Source organism: Leptonychotes weddellii, chromosome 10 (genome assembly GCF_054177405.1).
Source record: "Leptonychotes weddellii isolate Sample4059 chromosome 10, ASM5417740v2, whole genome shotgun sequence".
Lineage (NCBI taxonomy): Eukaryota > Metazoa > Chordata > Mammalia > Carnivora > Phocidae > Leptonychotes > Leptonychotes weddellii.
This window is the reverse complement of record NC_138378.1, coordinates 37,789,419-37,809,041: the sequence shown is the minus strand read 5'-3', so window position 1 is coordinate 37,809,041 and position 19,623 is coordinate 37,789,419. Positions and strand designations below refer to the sequence as shown.

At 47.1% G+C, this 19,623-nt stretch overlaps 1 long non-coding RNA gene across 1 annotated transcript in view; it reads left to right on the top strand.

Annotated features, from left to right (window-relative positions):
* The window catches only part of LOC145723694 (uncharacterized), a 38,759-nt gene extending 27,586 nt beyond the window's left edge, over positions 1-11,173 (top strand). Inside the window, exon 2 of the long non-coding RNA XR_014148951.1 lies at positions 9,696-11,173. This is a non-coding gene — a long non-coding RNA (uncharacterized LOC145723694). The remainder of the gene's footprint in view (positions 1-9,695) is intronic.
* The last annotated feature ends 8,450 nt before the right edge of the window (positions 11,174-19,623 follow it).

The window sequence follows — 19,623 nt, the reverse complement described above, 5'->3', positions numbered from 1 at the left end:
TATATAATTGGCTGCTCCCATGTTAGGGGCATAGAAATTTAAAACTGTTAGATCTTCTTGTTGGATAGACCCTTTAAGTATGATGTAGTGTCCTTCTTCATCTCTTATTATAGTCTTTGGTTTAAAATCTAATTTGTCTGGTATAAGGATTGCCATCCCAGATTTCTTTTGATGTCCATTAACATGGTAAATTGTTTTCCACCCCCTCACTTTAAATCTGGAGGTGTCTTTGCATCTAAAACGAGTCTCTTGCAGACAGTATATTGATGGGTCTTGTTTTTTTATCCAATCTGATACCCTGTGTCTTTTGATTGGGGCATTTAGCCCAATTACATTCAGTGTAACTACTGAAAGATATGAATTTAGTGCCATTGTATTGCCTGTAAGGTGACTGTTACCGTATATTGTCTCTGTTCCTTTCTGGTCTATGTTCCTTTTAAGCTCTTTCTTTGCTTAGAGGACCCCTTTCAATATTTCTTGTAGGGCTTGCAAATTCTTTTAGTTTTTGTTTGTCCTCCTTCTATTTTCTTTTTTAATTTTTTTTAAAAAATATTTTATTTATTTATTTGACAGAGAGATAGAGCACAAGTAGGCAGAGAGGCAGGCAGAGGGAGAAGGAGAAGCAGGCTCCCTGCTGAGCAGGGAGGCCGATGCAGGGCTCGATCCCAGGACCCTGGGATCATGACCTGAGCCGAAGGCAGCCACTTAACCAACTGAGCCACTCAGGTGCCCCTCTCCTTCTATTTTCAATGACAGCCTAGCTGGATATAGTATTCTTGGCTGCATATTTTTTCTCATTTAGTTCTCTGAATATATCATGCCAGTCCTTTCTGGCCTGCCAGGTCTCTGTGGATAGGTCTGTTGCCAATCTAATTTTTCTACCATTGTAGGTTAGAGACCTCTTGTCCCAAGCTGCTTTCAGGGTTGTCTCTGAGACTTGTGAGTTTTACTATTAGATGTCGAGATGTTGACCTATTTTATTGATTTTGAGGGGGGTTCTCTGTGCCTCCTGGATTTTGATGCCTGTTTCCTTCCCCAAATTAGGGAAGTTCTCTACTATAATTTGCTCCAATATACCTTCTGCCCCCCTCTCTCTTTCTTCTTCTTCTGGGATTCCAGTTATTCTAATGTTTCGCTTTATGGTATCACTTATCTCTCGAATTCTCCCCTTGTGATCCAGTAGTTGTTTATCTCTCTTTTTCTCAGCTTCTTCATTCTCCATCATTTGGTCTTCTATATCACTAATTCTCTCATTTATCCTAGCAGTTAGAGCCTCCATTTTTGATTGCACCTCATTAATAGCCTTTTTGATTTTGACTTGGTTAGATTTTAGTTCTTTTATTTCTCCAGTGTTTCTCTAATAACTTTCATGCTTTTTTCAAGCCCAGCTAGTATCTTCATAATAGTCATTCTGAACTCTAGTTCTGACATCTTACTAATGTCTGTATTGATTAGGTCCCTGGCAGTCAGTACTGCCTCTTGTTCTTTTTTTTTGAGGTGAGTTTTTCCGTCTTGTCATTTTGTCCAGAGGAGAATAGATGAATGAGAGAACAAAATGCTAAAGAAATGCTAAAAGAGTAACAATGACCCCAGAAAAATATACACTAAACAAATCAGAAGAGACCCAAAACCGGGGTTGGGGGGGGAAGGAAAGAAAAAGAGTATCATCAGGCTGGTGAATATAACAGAGTCAGATCTGCCGCTTGTTGGGTCCCTGCTGGAAGATTTTGGGTGTATTTTGGTCTGTTAGAAGAAGTTGCCTCCCAAAGTTTTAAAGAAAGAAATATATATATACAAAAATAGGGGTAAATATGATGAAGGGATGGAATATGACTGTAAAGATGAAAATTAAAAAGGATTTTAAAGAAGGAATTGATGAGATAAGAAGTTGGTTGAAAAAAGAATGAAAAAAAATTTTTTAAAAAAGAGAGAATGTGATCAGGAGGGAGACTAGGACAATGTCATACACTAGATTTAGGGTATGTTTTGGTCTGTTAGAAGAAACTGTATCCCAAAATTTTAAAGAAAGAAAAATGTATATATATACATTAAATAAGGTTAAATACAATGAAGAGATAGAATATGACTGTAAAAATGAAAAATTAAAAAAAGATTTTTAAAAAGGAATTGATAAGACGTTGGTTGAAAAAGGAAAGAAGAAAAATTCAGCTAAAAACAGAAAAAGAGAAAAACAAAGAAAATTTTAAAAATTAACTTTGAAAGACTAAAGAATCGTGGGAAAAAAGCCATGGATTCTATGTGCAGTATTCCCCTAGTGCTGGAGTTCTGCCGTTCTCATTGATCGGTAAACTTGGTCTTGGCTGGCTGTTCTCGCTGATCTTCTGGGGGACGGGCCTGTTGCCGTTGTTCCCAAATGTATTTGCTGGAGGCAGAATTGCCCTGCCCTTGCCGAGTCTGGGCTAAGTAATCTGCTTGGGTTTGCTCTCGGGAGCTTTTGCTCCCGACAAGCTCTCCGTACAGCTTTGGAGGACGAGAGTGAAAATGGCGGCCTCCCAATCTCTGCCCCGGAGGACCCGAGAAGTCGGGTCCCTGCTCCTCAGTGAGCCCCCAGAGAAAAGCAGTCAGTCACTCCTGTCTCCCCGGTCTCCGGCCGCACTTCGTGCTCACCCGGCCTGTGATGGAGCATTTCTATCTCTGCCACATGACCCCATGTGGAGTCTCTAAACCCAGCAGATCCCTGCGGTGCACTCCCATGCCACTCCTCCCGGGGGAGAAAGGGGACTCTCCCCAGATCTGCCGCTTGTTGGGTCCCTGCTGGAGGAGCAGTGGCCCGACTGTGCCATGGATCACGGTTTATGGCAACCCTGAGCTGAGAGTCCGCTCCTCGGCTCCCTCTCTGCAGCTGGCTTCCCCACTCTGATACCTGGGAGCTCTGCCACACTCAGGCACCCCCGGTCTTTCTGTGACCCCGAGGGTCCTGAGACCACACTGTCCCAGCAAGGGTTCCACCCCCTGCTTAGCCACTGGAGCAACGACCCTCAGCGGAGCTGACTTCTAAAAGTTCTGATCTTGTGCTCCGCTGCTCTATCACTTGCCGATAGCGGCTGACGGAGGCCCCCTCCCCCGCTGTCTATCCTCCCGAATATCGCCTTGGATTCACTTCTGCACGTGTCCTACCTTCCAGAAAGTGGTCGCTTTTCTGTTCAGAGAGTTGCTGCTATTCTTTTCTTCGATCTCCTGTTGAGTTCGTAGGTGTTCAGAATGGTTTGATCCCTATCCAGCTGAATTCCTGGGACCATACGAAATTTAGGTCTCCTACTCCTCTGCCATCTTGCTCCTCCCCCTCCCAGAGGAGGTTTTTAAATGACCACAAATTCTTTGAAACTTCTCCCATAAAGAAGCAGAGTCTATGTCCCTCTCTATGAATTTGAATGGGCTTGTGACTGCTTCCACCGGTGGAGTGTGGTGGAAGTGATGCCATGTGACTTCCATGCAGCCACCTCCTTGCTTGCTGGTACTCTGAGCGTCTGTGTAAGAACTCCAACTACCCTGAGACTACCATGCCAATGCTAGAGGCACTCTGGTTGACAGCCCCAGCTGAGCCTCTGCCAAAATGCCAGACATGTCAGCAAGATGCCTTGAGCCCTGCAGACCAGCTCAGCTTCCCACAGATACCACATAGTGACTCCAAGTCAATGCCATGTGGAGCTCAAGTGTCTCCTGGCAAACCTGTCCAAGGTCCTGACTCATGGAATCCATGCAATAGAATAGAATGGCTGTTTTAAGTCACTAAGTTTTGGGATAATCTGTCACAGAGCCATAGTGACTGGTATAGCACCATTTGGTCTATTCCTTTGCTTGAAAATATGTTTTGTTATTTTCAGTGCATGCCTTTAAATTTATATAAATGCTATCATGTTATAGATCTCATTCTGCTTTTTCCCCCCCACTCAGTACTGTTATAGAGCCCCCTATGATACCAATATGTGCTATTTTGTTGCTTTAAACTGTTGGCTGGACCTCCCAGCTGCACATGGTGTGCACAGTTTCTCCACTGCAAGTGGAGGACATTCACCTTGCTTCTGGCTCCTGTCATCACCACCACCAACATGATGCACAGCTCTATCTTCAGCCAATTATAGGTTTGTCAGAGCAAATCTGGGGATTTACTCGGGCAGAATTTCTGGGTTACAGGATGAGTGACTTCTTTTTAGAATAAGAAGTGTGTTGACCATGCCAGTTCACACTCATGTGCACCAGTAGGGTGGAAAGTCCTTCTATTCCAAATCATCATCTCATTATTTTAATTTTCAACTTGTGTAATTACTAGTAATTTTAAGTATTTCTTTAAATAGTTGTTAGCTTTTAGGTTTCCTCTTATGTTGATTGCCTCTTCATGCCATTTGCCCATTTTTTGATTGGGTTTGCTTTTTTTTCTCATTGATTTGCAAAAAGTCTGCAAATATTTTAAATACTAATTTGTCAGTTTTAGACATTGCAAATATTTTCCCTCATTTTGTTGTCTGCCTGTGAACTTTGTGGAATAGAGATGCTCAGTTTTGATAAAACCAATTCACCAATATTTTGCCTTATTGTTTGTACACTTAAAGGTGTATTTAATTTTCTATCCTTGGGCCATAAAGGTGTTCCCTACCATGTTTTTTCTTGACAGTTAACATCTTATTTTAGGTCTTTAACTCAGCTAGAGTTCACCTTTGTATGAAGTGATAGGTGGGGATCCAATTTAATTTTTTTTCATCTGTTTCCCTAGCACCATTTACTAAACAGCTTTTTGTTTTCCAGTTGATTGTGGCGACACGAGCATTTCTCAGCAGGGAAGTCTGTGTTCTCAGCCTTGCCTGCACCGCATAGATTATAAACTCCTTAAAGACAGGGGTGTCCTCTGCTTCTTCCCTTCTTCTTCCTCATCCATTTTCTCCTTCTTGCAGCCAGTGCCTGGCACAGTCCGGTGCATGGAATGGCTGCTCATCTACCGGTTAATTGGAGTCTCCAAGCTTCATTTCTTTATAACAAGCCCTATATTGCCTGGAAGGCACATAGAATTGTAAGGTCAATGAGCCCTGTGAAATAAGGAGGGGAAATAATGGATGGAGAGGTTCTGAGTTGGGTGGCTTTCAGGGTAGCATCCCAGAGAGACAGTATCCCACCTACCAGGTTGGCAACTCCCACCATCCTGGGGCCTTGTTTTCTCCAGAAAGTAAAGAAAATAGAAACTAGCAAGTAACTTTCACATTAGATCTTAGGGATTGGGAAATTCCATACTGTCAACGTTATCAGGGAATCACAACGTGATTCTATAACATTGCCCTTAGTAGGGGGAAGGGGAGAGGAGCTATACTTTTTTGAGCTCCTACTATGTGCCCAACACATAGTAGGCCACCAGAAGTCCTGTCCCTGCCTTTAAGAAGTTTCTTGGAAGAGGATGAAATCCAAACAGAAAAGTGTGCTTAGTGCATCAGTGGAGACGAGCCAAAGGCACTGGATGAGGAGGGGACTGGCAGGATAGCAAAGGAGTGCAGTTGGTTAAGGTGGCTGTGAGGGGTGGAACAGAATGAAGAGGATTCTGGAAACAGATGGAGAGCGTGTGGTAAAAGGCAGGAGGAGAATTACAGGAGTGAGCTGTCATGGAGGCCAAGTCTAGAAGACATACTAGTGTCCCCCATATCCTCCCTCAGTCTACCACTGAATGGAGCTGCATGCAGCATGGACAGTTCCTGTGCATGCAGATGGCTCCCCACCTCAAGCACCCACCATGGCTCTCTGCTCTCTTGCCTTAGGGAGTTAACGCCCTTGGTGAGTGACCCTCAACCAGTGGGTGCCAACAGTCCAGCTAAATGCTCCTGCCCTTCATCCTTGGCAGAAGCAATTCTAAGGTGTATCCTATATAGTTCCTCAGACGACCCAGGAGGGATGGAGCCCCAGCTGCCCAAAGCAGGAGTCTGAAAACATGTTCCTTCCTTGTCCCACTTTCCCTGCATCTCAATTCTGCTTCCTGGGACCACCTCCCAAATAAACTCTCTGCACCCAAGTCCTTGTCTTAGATTCCACTTTGAGTGAACCTGAACTAAGAGAGGAGAGTAGAGAGGTTTAAGAAAGAGAATGAAGGATTTTTCCAAATGGGACAAGGTGGGTAATGATATTAGTTAGGAAGATTGGCCATTGGGTTAGCAAGGAACAGCCACTGACATCCTTGGTGCCAATTTGGTGGCAGGATGGGGAGGGGGTCCTGGGGAACTGAGGAGGCAGAGTCAGCGAGCACTGCTTTGAGAAGTTTAGAGGAGAGGGAAGAGATGGTCCCTTCAATATTCAGCTGTTCCCTTCTCCCACTCCCACCCAATTCCCATCATATTCTGCCTTCTCCCTTCCACAGAGTTCTCTAGCCTCCTTTGGGGGATGGTGTTGCTATGTAAACATTTTTTTTCATGGAACTTTCTATGATGTATGCTCTAGCACCCAGGGCCTATCATCTGTGGAAATGGGGTCTCTGCCCCTGTCTCAATAGTATGGAACCATAGTCCATGGAACTATTATTGTCTGCTTTTTTGAGGCTGCCTCAGACATCCACCCAGCCATCCCCAGCAGTGAGGTAAGCAGCAGCTGATGGCAGAAAAATAGGCACAGACAAAACATAACCATCTGTCCAAGGTCAGCCAGGAAGCCTGCGGCAGCCACAAGTCTGGAACACAGAAAACAGATCTCCCAGACCTAGCCCCAGTGTGATGAGCTAAGCCCACATACTTCCAGAGCAGGAGGAGAAGGAGGAGGAGGAAAAGGAAGTTCTCATTCCTTTCTGTCTGCAGGGAAATGACCCGTGGATGCTGGCAGCATGGGTAGGGCCACCTGCAAGGAGTCCCATGGCTGCAGTGTCACGAGAGGGTGGGGAATGTCTGCTTGGCCAGGCCTGGACCCCAGTGTCAAGAGCAGACCATGGCCAGCTTCTGTGCTGAGCCCCAGGGCACAAATGCCCCAGGGCACAAATGCACTTGTGCAAATGCACTTGCACAAATGTACTACAGGGGCTGGCTTATTCCTCCCCAGTGCCCAAATTCAAATCCAAGTCAGGGAAGGCTTTGGGTTTGGAAAAGAGGCAAGGGAGGGAGACAGATGATGAGGGGGGAGGTCTCACTCTTGGAGGGACTGAATAATGCCAACCTTGACCACAGGGCAACACTTAGCCAGGGAGGAGCATGTGTGTGTGTGTGTGTGAGTGACATGTAAAAAATCCACAGAATTACCACTATGCATCTTCCTGAAGTTAGGAAAATAAAATTTTATATTTTCAAGTATGCGAGGAAACAGGAAGCCCATATACAATTGGGTATAGAATGTAAAATTGTGAATTTTAAAAATGACAATAGGAGACTTTAGCAAGACATTTGAGAAGCACTTATTTACTTCAGTGGTGTGCTGGTAAGTGTTTAACAACCAGCTCTAAAACAACAACAGCAAACAGTCCCGCTTACAGCATTTGTCAGCTTCTATGGTGTGGATACTCCCTCAGTGGCCAATTTCAGCCTACCAGTGTGACACCACTGAATGTGGAGCCAGGAAGAGACGCACACAGTCTACTCCCACCAGCTGGTGTGAGCTGGCTCCCTCCTACTGCCGATTCCAGTCCAACCTTCTCATTTCATAACAAGCAAAACAGAGGCCCAGAGAGAGAAAATGACCTTGAGGGGGAATTAGTGACAAAGCTGGACTCTTAACCAATGCCCTTCCCTTTACTTCATACTCTCATTTACTATTTGTTTTAGTTGCTTGTCTCTAGAATAATGGAGGCTTCCACTAATCTGAGTCTTCCTTTTCTATTTTAGAATTGTTTGTGAGTGTATATGTCTTTTTAAGCTATTTTATTTGGCCATTCCCAGGAATATACCTTCTCATTTGCCCAAAGATGGCATCTTTTTTATCCTTCAGGTTTCAAATGTCACCTGCTTAGAGAGGGCTTCCTTGATTTCCATACCACATCCAGTCCCCTTTATCACATGGCCCTGCTCATTTTCTTCATGTCAGTTGGTATCTAAAATCATCTTCTTATTATTGCTATCTCCTCCCTAAAGATCAGTCTCCATATGATCAGGAACTGCGTCTTTTTCACTGTTAATGTCAGCTCCTAGAATGGGCCTGGAATCTATTATTTGCCAGATATTTATTGAGCACCTACTATGGGTCAGGCACCACTTTGGCACCTGTCTTTCAGAGAAGGGCTGGGTCCTGCTGCTCTAGAGAGTGGTGTGTTCAGAGTTTCTTTCTGTGGCTGTGTCTGGAGGCTTGGACCCACAATGCCTTATTTAGGAACAAAGCAGAACAGAGAGGCAGCAGATCTGGGATGCAGGGAGTGAGTGCTGGCTGTGGAGATGCCTTGGGCTGGTTACCCAGTGTTCCAATTATCTACTGCTGCATAGCAAATCACCTCCCAAACAAAGTAGCTAAAAACACAGCATTTTACTATTTTATTTATTTATTTATTTTACATTATCTCTTGCTGTTCTGGAAAATGCAATCTGCCACAATTAGCCTATCGAGTTTCACCTTCTCCAGAGAATTATTGTGAGGATAATATATATATATATATACAACTTTGAATTTTAAGAAGTGAACTGAAACTACTAGGGGATTACCTAACATGCAGAAGGCCCTTAGTGGGAGGTCATCCCCTTTCTTATCCTTCAGACTCAGAGGCAATTACCTTTAGCTTCATTTGTTTACTTGTTCATGAGGACATTAGAATGAAAGATTTCTCAGGCAGGGATCTCCAAGTTTTGTTTTTCTTTTAAAGTGGGGTTTATTCAGGTATTGTTTACATACAGTAAAATTCACCCTTTTTAGCACACAGGTCTATGACTTCTGACAGATGCATATAGCGTGCAGTCCTCACCACTATCAAGACGCGGACCATTCCCATGAACCCAAAACCCTTGTGACCCTCTACAGTCAGCCTTGCCTTCCCCAGCTCCTAGCAATCACTGATCTGTTTTCTGTCCCCACAATTCCTAGAATGTCATATAAGTGGAATCATACTGTATGCAACCTTTTGAAAGCAGGGCTCCTCTCAGCCAACATAATGCACTTGAGAGACAACCATGCTGGTCATTGTATCAGTAGTTCGTGCCTTTGTGATGCCCAAGCAGTACTGACTGACTGCACCACACTTTGCCTTTCTACTTCAAGCCTGTGTTTGGGATAAGGAATTCTTTAAGTGAAGTCCAGTGTGGGAACTCAAAGTATAGAGGAGATGAGAACTGCAATCTTGTGGTGCCATCCTGGCGGTAGGGGTGGGGTGAGGTGGGCAGCCACGGCCCCATGTCATAGCACCAGAAGTCCCTAGGGGCTCCTGGGAACACAGTTTGAAGACCCCTGGTTAAGATGCTTATTAATGAAAATGTCTGTTCTCTGGCCTCTCTCAAGTTTAGAAGTCTCCATGGGTTTTCCTGGAAGTTGTTTTCCATTGTTCCAAGGAGGTGGACGTCAGCGAAAGAGGGAATAAGTGGGAGGTGGCATGGGCTTAGAAGTCAGCTCTGTCTTGAATTCAGCACAATCTTGGGAAGAATCTGGCCCCCTCTGGTGGGTCTTTATTTCCCCATCAGCAAAATGGGAATTGAATTAAAATGGAGGCATGAGGGGCACCCTGGTAGGGAATGGAGAGAGGGTGAGGATGCTGGCTCTTGACCCCAGGGCTGTGACCTTGCTCCATTCTCTTTCCTCTGTTCCAGCCAAGAGGAGGGCTCCCCTCCAGAGCCACCATCCTGTCAAACAATACTGGTCTAAATGGAGGACAGATGTGAGCAGCAAACAGCATGGAGGGGTTGGGCCACGGAGTGGGAGGAGAATCTGTCTGCCTTCTCTGCCAAGAAATGGAACTGCCTCTTGGCCCTACCCCTTCTGGCCAGGACGACTGGAGCCCTGGGAATCAAGATTATTTTCATGTGGTCAACACAACACCCCTCTGATGATGCCTGTGGGGACGCCCGGCTTTCTGGCTTTCTGTTATTTGCCTTGGCCAGGGAAGTGTGGTTAATGCACTGTATGGGCATCTCATAAGAGTGATGGTGTTCTTACGGGAATAAATAATGGTAACACCGTACAATTTAACATCCAGGAGAATCATTCTCTCCAAGGCTCAGGGACTGTCAGAGTCACACCCTGTTCTCAGAGAAGGGATATTTAACTTGATCTCAGACTCTTCTTCTTGGGACGTGTTCCCAAAATACTCCCCATGCCATGCTTGACACACCTGGGGCTAGACTGCCTTAAACAAATAATCGTCACCTATTTTCACCCCATGGCTGACAGGGACATAGTTGTCATTATACCTGCAGATAAGTAAAATGTAAGTGGTACATTCTGGGCAAGTGAAACATTTTCTCTCTCTGGTTCTGTCCTTGGCCCAGGCCTTCCTGCAGACTCAAGGACAGCAGCCTGTTTGACCCCATTCAGTGTGTGGGGGGGTGTCTTCTACTTATCCACCCTGGACTCCCAGAATCTGTGGGACCAGCTGCTCTGGACTGTCCTCGGTGGGTGGACATCTGACCTCCTTCTGTACCAGGCTTTCCACAGTGGCTGAGTTGTCCACCCATGTAGAGCAACCCCAGATGAGCCTTCTAAGGGCTCTTTTGGAGGGGCCTTGGGGTCAAGGCTCATGAAGAGGTGAGAAGAAAAAAACCACTCACTTTTTTTTTTTCAGAGAGACAGAGAGCATGTGTGAGGTGGGTGGCGGTGGGAAGGAGAGAATCTTAAGCAGGCTCCACACCCGGCACGGTGTCTGACATGGGGCTCAATCTCACGACTCTGAGATCATGACCTGAGCCGAAATCAAGAACCAGAGGCTTAACCGACTGAGCCACCCAGTAGCCCTGAAAAGAGAACATTCAAAATGAGCAGCAAAAGTGCCAAGAACCCACCTGGAAGGTGCCTCATCTCCTCTTGATTCCGTCTCAGGTCTTCATGGGATGGTTTTGTACCAGCTGTTCCCTATGCTGGGGCATGCTTCCTGCAGATATCAGCATGGTTTCTTCCCTCAGCTCCTTCATATCGTTGCTGAAATCTTGCCCTCTTGTGAGGCCAACCCTGACCCTCTAATACCTCTAATACACGTGACCCCCACCCCCACTTGCACCCCCACCCCCTTATCCTGTCCTACTTACTCCCTCATAACATTTAACTCTGACACAATAAATAATTTCCATATTCATTATGTTTATTATTTAATGCCTGTCTCTCCCTGCTACAGTGTAAGCACAAGGAGGCAGGGATCTTTGTTTTGTTCCTTAATCTGTCTCTAGTGAGTGCTTAGAACAGTGTCTGGCAAATCGTAGGTGTTCAATAAACAGTGTAGGATGAACAGATGTGTATCTCTGATCAGTCCTGGAGAGACCATGAGGTCTGCAGATAAGTGTCTGTTACTTAGTAGCTCTGGCAACTTTACTCACACTGTTGGGCTCCTCCCAGCCTCAGTTGTCTCATCTGGAAAATGGAAACGATAATATGCCTACTTCACAAGATTCTGGTCAACACATGAAAATAAATAGAAGAGATGCATTCGTTTCCATCCCATTTTCCTACGGGTGCTGTAACGACGTATCAGAAACTGGGTGGCTTAAACAACAGAAATGTATTGTCCCACAGTTCTGGAGGCCAGAAGTCCAAGATCAAGGTGTGGGCAGGGCTGTGCTCCCTCTGACACCTGTAGGGAGGGGGAATCCTTGCCTCTTCTATCTGCCGGTGTTTGCCAGCGATCCTTGGTGTTCCTTGGCCTGTAGACACATCACCACATCTCTTCTCTTCTTATAAGGACACCAATCATATTGGATTAAGGGCCCACCCTACTCCAGTATGACCTCATCTTATTTGATTACATCTGCAACCCTATTTCCAAATAAGAGAACATTTTGTGGTTAGGACTCCGACATATTTTGGGGGGACACAAACCTGTAACAAAGTGAGATTAATTTTAATAACATATTTTATTTAACCCAATATATAAAAACATTATCATTTGAACATGTAATCAATATAAAACATGACTAATGAGACATTTTATATTTTTTCTTGAAATCAGTCTTTTTCTTGAGATCAATGCATGCTCAATGCTGACAGCACCTGCCAGTTAGATACGGCCATTCAAATAAGGATAAGCCTAAGTGTGGTTAACAGCAGCCCAAGGAGTTAACTCAAAATACAGGTTTCATATCTTAGGCTCTAGGTGCCTGGTCCTGCTCTCGACACAGGTTCTCTGCCCACTGCTACCCTACACCCAGACATTTCTTTTTGTGTCCTAGGCAGTGTAAATATCCTTTCAGTTAGATGTGACCTGTAGTTTGTGTTTTAGAAACAAATCTGGAAGCCCAACTGAAGGTTGGGCTGACTTAGGACTTAATGTGGAATACTGAACGGGAGTGCATGGACCCCACCCAGGCCTCCTCAGAACTAGTTGAAGTTGAGTCCAGTCATCCTCTGGGTGTGGGGAGGGCACCCTGTGCTCACTGCAAGGTCAATGCATCCCAGACTCCCAGCTTCCCTTCCCAGGGCCCACTGCTCCATGCATGGTGGCCATATCTTGTCCTTGTCAGCCAGATATGCCAGTCCCATTCTCCTCTGAAGCCAGAGAGCCACCTTTAACTCGGGATCCCAGATGTGAAATCTCAAGACCACCAAGGGACTTTCCTTAGTCGCACCCTCAAAAGGGAGCTGTGGGCCTCACGGGGTCAAAGGCATGGATCCCCCAACAGGGGACCTGGGAATGTGCATTCAGATTCCACTTTATCCCTTAGGCATCTCTGCCAAGTCAAACAGAGCTCCTGGCACCATCCAGGCTTGAGTGCATGCTTTATGCTTGTCATCGTGGAGCTCCTGGGCCTTCCAGGGCTGGAACAGGATGTGGCAAACAGGCTTTTGCTGCGTTTCATATGTTTGAGCCACGAGCTTCCCTCCCCTTACCACCGCAGCCCTCTTCACAAGCCAGAACAGAGGGGGCGGGGCGGGCCCCCTCCAGGCATCTGGCACGGTTCCTGTAGAGGGCTTTTCATTTCCAACCTTAATTTCTGCTTTTGTCACTCGTTACTGTGTCCCCGTGGCCTCATATTTTCCTTTACCCCTGGAATCCTGGCTGCTTCTTTCGGTTTGGCAGTCACGGCCCTTCTGTTTGTGAATCCTCGCCGGCTCTGTCCTTTCCGACACCCACCCGCTGTGTGCTCTGTGGACATCCAGGCATGGGTCCAGGGCCTGGCTTCGGAGGCCCAAATTCAGCTCTATGCAGTGTTGGATGCCGTAGGTCTGAGAGAAGTCGTGCTATTGGAGCCTGAGACAAGGATTTAAAGGTAAGGCATTTATTTGGGAGGGGCCCCCGAGACACTGGGGAGGCCTGGGGTGGGGTGGACAGGGAAGGGAAGGAGTCATGCAGGTATGTCACAAAGCAGGCTACCACTGTAGGCAACCAGAGCTCAATGGTGTGGGGAAACCGGCGGGGGGTGGGGGCAGGGTAGTGCCCACTCTTCAGGATGACCCCCCTGGAGGGAAGGAAGGTTAGTATTTGTACACCAGTTCCCATCAGCCATTGCCTGAGGGCTGCTGGGGGTGGGCTTAAATCCCCTGACCGTTCTAGCCTGCCCTGCTCATGGGCAGGGCAACCTTCTGAGGCTTCAGTGAAAGCTTTTGTGTAAAGAGAGGCAGGCACTGGCAGAAGGAATTGGTAAAGCCCTATGAACACGGGCTGGGCATCCAAGATTGCTACAACTCCGTTCCAGGTAGGTCCAGCCCTCCATCCACAGGTCCAGCCCTCCATCCATCCATCCCTCACATATTGTTGGGCATCTACTTGTGTCAGACCAGTGCTAGTGGCTGGGAATAAATGGTGAGAGAGTGAATGGAGGAAGGAATGAGTCGCGGGGATCAGGGAGGGTAAGAGAGGTGTTGGGGAGCAGGCAGATGGTGCTGGCCTTCTAGCTGCACGTTTGCCGGCTGGGCTGCTGGGCTGAGTCGTGAGTGTGAAGACAGACTGGATGCCCATCTGGGGCAGCTGCAGCAGCAACTGCCCCGACGGCCCAGCTCCATTTTGGGCCCATGTGTTGTCTTGACCAACACATAGGACTTGACCCCTTTGGGGAACTCATATGTCTTGGGGACTTAAGCCTCTTTGGGAGGTTCACCCAACTTGAAACTCTCAACCACCTTGGGAGTCTTTTCCACCCCCTTCAACACAGTTTTCTTGGAGTCGGGGTATTCCAAGATAGTTGACTTGGCTTTGTGTTTTCAGAAAAAGATCTAAGAACCCAGACAGGGGGAGGAGAGAAAGAAAAGAGGGGCAGAACAGAAACAAGGGTCACCAGAAAGGAAGGCACCAAGGGAATGGAGAAGTGACTGCCCTGGTCTCTTTCCCAGCTGCCTTCTCCCTCACCTCCTCCTTCCCTGTCTTATTTGGTTACAGGAGGCCAGGAGAGGAGAGGGGCTAGAGGTCACAGACCAGCACCTCCCATTCCAGCATGTCGTGAGGAAGGGACAATCTCTGAAACTCTTCCAGTAAGTTATCTTATGCCAAATCCATCAGAAGAAGCTCAGGGGCCCAGCCATTTCCCCCAATGTGATGAGCCCCAAGTAGGGGGCAGAGCCAACTTTTGGTATGGCAGTGGGGGTGGGGGACAAGCTGAAGGCCAGGGGTCACCACCCAAAAGGGTTTATGGTATCTTCAAGCACAACAAAGAAAGAAAGAAAGAATCCTCCCAATGGTCCCCCCAAAGGGATGTAAGGTGGGAGCTCTTGGAGATGCATGGAAATAAGAAAACCTGCCTCTAAAAAGGCCTCATTCTAGGCCTTTTCTCCCCTCCCTGGGACAAGGAGTCACAGTGGATGAGAACCCAAAGGGAGGGAGACTTCTGGCCCACTGTGAAAGTCTGCTTGGCCCTGGTTCCAGCCCTGAAGGCCCTTCCAGGATTCCCCAGAGCCAATCCCTATACCCTCAGCCCTTCCTCACACCAACCGCTCCACCCCCCTCATTCAGGGAAGGAAAACTAACATTTATCACATGCCTGGTACTCGCTAGGCATTGCCCATGCATGACCCAGTTGGGGACCTGACGTGGGTTATGTTGGGGAGAAGGAGGGGGATAAGAGGAGGGGGCTACGGTGGGACCTGGATGGGCTTGTAAGCCACATTAAGGAGTTAGGATTTTATCCTGAGGACAAAGGCAAGTCATTGAGGAGAGTCAACTACAGGAGTGGCCTACCCAGATTCATGTTTTGGAAAGACACTCCACCATCCCTACACCTCATTTCCCTCTCCTCTTCCCTACAGAGTCCATTTCAGGTCCCTAAGTAGGTCAGGTGTGATCTCTGATGGCGGCCACGTCAGCAGTGGGTGGAGCGGGTGCCAGAGGAACAGTGAAGGGACCCACCAGGGGCTGGAGGTGGTTGAGGCTGAGCTCATGCAGGAGGTGGAGAGAAAAGGACCCCCACCTCCTCAAGGCTTTTAGGGAGTCCCTAACAGGACAAGAAAAGCAGGCAGCTCTGGGTTACCTCTTCTCCCTTTCCAGCCTCTATTTTTATGTTTTTACTCTTTATTTTGTTGTTAGCTTTTTATGGGCACATAACCTATAGACAGTAAGTGCAGGGATTGGAGTGGGCCACTTGCTGGATGCTGCATGTGTATATAGCTGTATGGCCCAGATCAAAGTATGGGGCACCCCAGCTCTCAGGGCTTCCCTCATGCTCCTTTAAGTCAGTCACCCCCCTAAATCAGCTGCCACTCTGACCTCTGTCACCATCGGTGTGTGTTGCCTGCCCTTGACCTTCACGTAAATGGAATCATTTGGTCGGCATTATGTGTCTGAGGCTTAACCACACTGCTGTACGTTGCAGTGGTTTATTTTTTTCTTACTGAGTTGTGTTCTGTTGTGTGAACATACGCACGTTATTTATATAGCCTCCTGCTGGTGGGAGTTTGGTTCCAGTTTGGGGCTATTGTGAACAGTGCTGCTATGAATATTCTTGCACACGCCTTCAGGTGCTCATAGGCGATGGAAGCACTCATTTCTGTGGGACATTTCCCCAGCTATAGAGTTTTCAGGTAGCATTTTTAGGAAGTCCCCTTGCACCTGCCCCCCATCCTTCAGCAAAGGGAAAGATTTTAAGGGCCGTGGGAGGAGGCACTTCCTTGCACTGAATGTACTCCCACAGATGGACGGTTACCCGACATCAGGGCTCTTTTCTGTCCAGTGAGCTTGGATGCTTCCCCCCAATGAACAAAGTGAGGCAGGTTTTCTTATTTCCATGCATCTCCAAGAGCTCCCACCTTACATCCCTTTTCTCCCAGTGGATTATTTTGCAGGATGAGTGACCTGAAGACCCCACACTGGGAAAGTCTGTGTAAAGGGATATTCAGGATGAAGTATTCTTGGAATATTTATTCTTGTTTTGGTCCCCAGAGCTTGTTTTCTCCAAATCTGGGCCTGAGGCAGAGGTCAGTCCCAGGGGGGCATCTGTCTCTCTTGGGACGGCCCCAGGGGAGCACCAGTCACAGCCCTCCATCCTCTCTGGCTGTTGGTTCCACCCAACTCTGAGTATAGGGATTGACTTGTCCATTTCCATTCCAGTAATATGTATATAAACCAGGAAAGGATAGAACCAGGCTTCTGGGGAGTTCCCAGGTGCTCCAGGGCACACAGACCTTCACACAAATGAGGGAGGGCTTCGTCCCCTCTCAAGTCAGGTAGGGTCTTTGCACCTGCTGCCCCCTCTGGCTTTCCCCCCAGATACTGTAGAGCCCATTCTCTCCCCTTCTCAGGGCTTGACCTCAGTGAGGACTCCTCTGAAACCCTAAAATTGCAACCACCCACTTCCTATCCACTTTGTTGCTATTCCCCCTCCTAGGCACACTGCTTCTGTTACTTATTCAACTTGTGGATCATCTATCCCCCCTCCTCCTTGGTTAGAATGCAAGCCCCGTGAGGGCAGGGATTTTTATCTGCTTGCTCTGCTGTAACCCCAGAGCCTAGGACACTGTTTGGCACACCAGAGGTGCTCAGCGAATGGGTCCTGAATGAGTGAAGGCGTGTCTTCTGTGTTCCTGTTAGAATTCTTCTGATTTTTATTGCTTCTGCCTGGAGGAGGCAGTTAGCAGGCTTATTTAGAGAGGCGGGGGCCACACATAGGACCACACTGGCTTTATTCAAGAGAGACCAATTGGTTATTTCCTTTGAGCCAGACACTGGGCTGGAAGCCGACATAAGATTCTGAAACCCATCATGAGACTGCACACCATGGTTAGTGGATTCAGACTAGGGAACAGGGCTCCTTTCTCTTGGTTTTTATTGATTTTGCATTAAGTGTGTGTGTGTGTGAGTGTGTACACAGACATGCACATATATACATGTATCATGCAAAGTGAAGTTTCTTTTTCACCTCTGTTCCCTGTGTTCCACTTCTCCCCAGAGGCAACCCCTGCTGACTGGTTCTTGTTTATCCTTCCAGAGACGTTGCATGCATTTATAAGCATTTTTTTTTCTTTTTTTCAGAAGTGGTAGTACACGGCGCACACTCTTCTTTCACTTAACAATATGTCTTGGAGGTACTTCCAGCTCAGAGCATTAAGCTCCCTCTGAAAAGGCCACAGAGTATTCTATTAGGTGGAGAGAACATAATGGAATTAACCCCCCCGCACCCATAGACACAAAGGTCGGTTCCAGTCTTTGCCTATCACAAGCAATGGCATCCATGTATGCCTTGTGCGGAGAGATAGAGGGAAGGAAGGCAGGAAAGAAGAAAGGGACAGAGGGAGGGAGGAAGGGAGGGAGGGAGGGAGGGAAGAAAATAAGAAAGGAAAAGTCATCCACCTAAATGGCTACAGAATGTATTTGACAAATACTTTTTGGTGCGTATTTTAAGCTTCAGACATATTGTTAAACCCTACGACTCTCTTGCCCTTGGAGCCAGTCTGACAATGAATCTCAACGCCCTGCCATTTTTACTTTCCCATAGAAATCCCCCTGGCTTCTCAGAGGGTGGGTAGGGAGAAGGGAGAACAGGGAAGATGGCTCTGCCGCACTTTGAACTTCACATTGTGGCTGGGTTTTCCTTGGAGGCACTGGGCACTCACAAATATGCATTTGGGCCTCGGGAGGGTTGTGAGTTTGTCGTGATATATTTAGAATGAGCCCTTTAGTGGTGCCCTGGGCCAGAGAGTAAATAGCTGCTTGCATGGGCATTTAAAGAGAGCAGAGAAAGAGGCTGGAATTGCAGAGCTCGGGGAATGCTGTACTTGAGAGCTTTTCTGAAATGACATGCTATTTGACCCAATATTTTCCCGAACGCAGAGGCCACTTTGATCTCTGAGGCAAGCCGTCCTTGTACAATGACTGGTTTGTGGGGGTGCTCAGTGCTCTGAGGAACTGGCCCGGCAGGGCTAGAGGCTGATAAACAGGGAGGACTGGCCTGGGAGTTGGTGGAACGTGTCTTGGATTGAATTCTCCCGCACCAGACAAGGATTGAGTGCAAGCAGATGATTTGCAAGATGATTCCTGGAAGTGGGAGGAGGGGAGTGGGAAAGGAAGAGAGAGGCATGGGAAGGAAGCCCAGTCAGGGTGTACTTGGGCAGGTACAACTGGGGATCCAGCCACCTGAGGACCCAGAAACAGGCACAGAATGTGCTGCTGAGTTGCCCACCTGAGGGCGAGAAAGCTGGGGTATTTATTCCACCAACATCTGTCCATCACTATCCCCAGTGTCCCCAGTGTCCCCAGTGTCCACCATCATCAGTCCCCAGCCTGCTGTGCATGAGGCTATGTTGAAAAGCTGTTGGGTTGGCCTCCAAGAGATTTTTATGGAAATCCTCCCGATTGATAAGTATTGGCAAAGGATACCCACATCTTTTAAATAAATGCTACAAGAACCAAACAAAACAAGTTGAACTCCTAGATGCGGCTTGTGGACCTCCAGATTGTCACCGCTGTTGGGAGGAGGGCAGGACTCCACTGCTCTCCCTCCAAGGTGCCGCCTCCTTGGTATCCAGGCTGGGAGAGAGACCTCCAGACACACTGGAGTCAGAAGAACCAGAGAGTTCTGAGTGGCCGGTGGTTTTCCCCATGGCTTCTAACTTGTAGTTATTCATCTGTCCCTCTCCACCCCTGTTTGAAAAAATTCTAATGAATCAAACTGAACTAGAACAAGATCTATATATTTGAGACTTACGGGCCTGGGACAAAGTTGGAGCATTCTTTGGATTGAACTCAAATATCCTTTTGTGCGAGCCTCTGATTGAACGAAGTGGCAAGAATGACCTTGTAAGCAGCTGAGACAGTAGTTGTTTATAGGTTGTAATTGAGGTACCATCAACAGCTCCCCGCCCCAAAAACTTCACCCCCACCTCCCCACTGGGGAAATAATGCACAAGACGCCACTATCACGGCACTGTTCTTCAGTCTATGGCCTAGTGAAAAATTCCACCAAGTAAGAGCAAGCCGACAATTTAGACCGTCCTCAGTTACCTACACCTCAGTTTATTTATTATTATTATTATTATTTTTTATTCTTATGTTAATCCCCATACATTACATCATTAGTTTTAGATGAAGTGTTCCATGATTCATTGTTTGTTCATAACACCCAGTGCTCCATTCAGTATGTGCCCTTTTTAATACCTATCACCAGGCTAACA